This window comes from Neomonachus schauinslandi, chromosome 2 (genome assembly GCF_002201575.2).
Source record: "Neomonachus schauinslandi chromosome 2, ASM220157v2, whole genome shotgun sequence".
In the NCBI taxonomy this organism is placed as follows: Eukaryota; Metazoa; Chordata; class Mammalia; order Carnivora; family Phocidae; genus Neomonachus; species Neomonachus schauinslandi.
The window spans coordinates 162,351,392-162,354,265 of record NC_058404.1 but is presented as its reverse complement, the minus strand read 5'-3'; the positions used below and the strand labels follow the sequence as shown (position 1 = coordinate 162,354,265).

General features: G+C 43.6%; 1 non-coding gene across 1 annotated transcript; it reads left to right on the top strand.

Moving 5' to 3' along the window:
* Window positions 1-40: 40 nt before the first annotated feature.
* LOC123324246 lies at window positions 41-162 on the top strand. The gene has a single exon (XR_006539726.1). It is a non-coding gene; the product is annotated as a small nucleolar RNA SNORA26 (small nucleolar RNA).
* Window positions 163-2,874: the final 2,712 nt, after the last annotated feature.

The following is a 2,874-nucleotide window of genomic DNA, read 5'->3' as shown; positions in this document are numbered from 1 at the left end:
CTAGAGAGAACCCTGTAAAAATCCCAAAAGGCCCTTTCCTGTGCCCTTTTGAGGTGGACATGGTGCCTTAAGAGGCTAACACAGAAGGGTAAAATAAGTCTCCATAAAACCCAGGGAGGAGATTGTAAAACTCCTCTTTGGATCCTGTCTGGAGTCACAGCTGAACCAGAGGAAAGTTTTCTTTTGGCTCAAGCACCTTTGTGATTTTTTAAAAGATTTTATTTGAGAGAGAGCACGTGCACGAGAGAGCGAGGGTGAGCACGCGCAGGGGGGGGAGGGGCAGAGGGAGCAGCAGACTCCCGCTGAGCAGGGCGTCCAACTCCGGGCTCCCTCCCAGGACCCCGGGATCATGACCTGAGCCCAAGGCAGATGCTTAAGGGACTGAGCCACCCAGGACCCCCTTTGTGATATTTTTATACAGTTCCCAGCACAGTGATAAATTTAAACCTAACCTTAGTTTTGATGATACCTTCAGAGATGTTTATCTTTGAAGGTGGAAAAAAACACAGGTGATGGAACACATGTGCACAAGGCGTTTTCTGGACATCCTTTGAGACAAACTAAAAAGAATATACCTCAAAATTGTTTTCTGCTTGAAAGGTCATTCGGAAATTTTTCTTTTTTATAGGTTGAATACTACAGGTACAGGCCGTGGAAGCTGGAATATTCTGATGCTGGTATTTTTACTGACTTATACCAATTCTCCAGTTTACAGTACACACTAACGAGGTCAAATAGTCTTCCATAACTTGTAGCAGCTATGTGTCCAGCACGCCCTTCACAGGCCTTAGCAGCAGGACAGTGCTGGTGGTGACCTGGCAGCATAGCAGGTGTTTTACCTTCATCTTGTCATTCAGTTCTGACAACTCTGAGGTCGGTACTATTCCCTTGTTTTACAGATGAAGCAACAAAGAGGTTAGGTACTGACTCAAGGTCCCGCCATATGTGAGGCCCTGAACAGGGATCCTCGTGTAACTTTCTGGCCATGTGACCTCTTGGAAAATCACTTCTCTTGGCATTTAATGTTCAATTGGAGCTGTAGTAATACTGAGACAGATGAGGCCAGTTTGGTCAGGGGAGACCACAGCAGAGCTATTAAGAATATAAGGTCTTCATAGTATTTAATTACATCAGACCTACGAAGTTACCAAAATTTGGTACAAAGGGGGCATCTGTCAGCATGTTAGGTGTTTTTGATGAATGAGCATAACGAGCTGTGACGGGCTTTAAAGGATACAGGGGTGCTAGATTGTTAGAATATGAAAATCTTCGAGGTGATGGGGGAAGTTTTCATATGGGAAGAAACGAGACAGTGGAGCAAGATGAACAGAGCCTAGTATGTGCTAGTTGTTCAAGCTGACCAGCCCTGAATATCTGCAAATACCTCATTTTCCAGAAGTTTTCAATAAAGATTTAATATTAACCTTGCAGTCACTCTTCATGCTTATTTCATAGCATTGTTCCAGTCTTTCCTTCTAAACTTCATTTTACACTGGTATATTAAACTGTAAAATTCAGCCTCATCACTTTTTTAGGTAATTTATTCAACAAATATGTGAGAAGGCCATAATTGCTAGAGGGGAGAAAAGAAGGGAAGGGAAAGAGGAAGCGCATGTATATGCACTGAGAGTAGAGGACATGAGCTCAGAGAGGGCTGGCCAGGGAGGACCAGGGATGCTGTGGGTCTGTATGCATTTGGGTGAGGAACGTTGGGCCAAGTGAAAACAAATAGCCCTGAGGGAGAAGTGTGTAAAGGTTTGGGGGAAAGCAAAGTGAAGCTGCAGAGAAATTACCTGAAGGGGAAGAGGACGGCTTGTATGCAGGGCTCAGATGGATATTTTAACACTATTGTAAAAGGGTAACTATCTGGCCTCCCAGGTCTCTGAATGCTGTAACGTTTACCTAGGAACGCTCCCTAGCAGCTCCCTAGCACCCATACTCTTTCCTGCTCTTACCCAACTTTTCTGTGGCCACTATCATCCCTCCCCTGACCCCCCATAAGTGCTCTTGTTCTGGAATTCTCTAGCATCCTATAATAGCCTTGTCATATTTAGAAGTCTAGTTTGTGGTTGCCCTGCCCCTGCTTTACTACAGTAAAGTCCACCTTGGTTCCCACCATATTCCTAAGGGCTAATCAAACTGGTGTAATACTGATTCTGGTATATTTGAGCCCTAAACCCATCATGAGTATAATACAAGGAGCAGTATCATTTATAATTAAGCCTCATAATAACATTGGGTTGAATTATATATGGCATTCAAGTGAGTGGCTTACAGCCATCTATTAGAAGCAGCAGAACACTAAAGCTAGGTTCAAGCCCCCACCCTTCCATGTGATCTTAGACCAGTTACTTAGCTTCAGTCTCTGCCTAATCATCAGTTACTAAAGTTGAGTCTATACATAGTAATTACCTGGTGAGCAGTAAGCACTCAGTAAATGTCCATTCATTGGTAGTACTATAGGATCATTTTTTAAATATTGTATGGTCCTTGTAATAAAATGACAATGCTGGTGTTTAGTATTTATATACTAAAATGCTGGCTTTGGTTTTCATTCAATAAATAGAGCATGTATCATAGGCCAAGTACTGCTCTAGGTTTTGTGACCACGTCAGTGAACAAAACGGACAAAAATCCATGTATACTGTTGGCAACTGATTTGCTGATAGAGTCCTCCATTGTAAAGACCTGTGAGGCTTCCTCCTCAGTGCTGGAACTAGTTAGCAAGGTGGAGGATGGGGGCAGAGGGGTGGGGGGTGGTTGGTAGAACAAAAGGCCTGTATGAGGTGACTTCAAAGGCTAAGTAGGTAAAGGGAAAGAAAAATGGAGTCCTAAAGCTTCCACAGGCTGCAGCAAGTTCTGGCAGAACAAGGA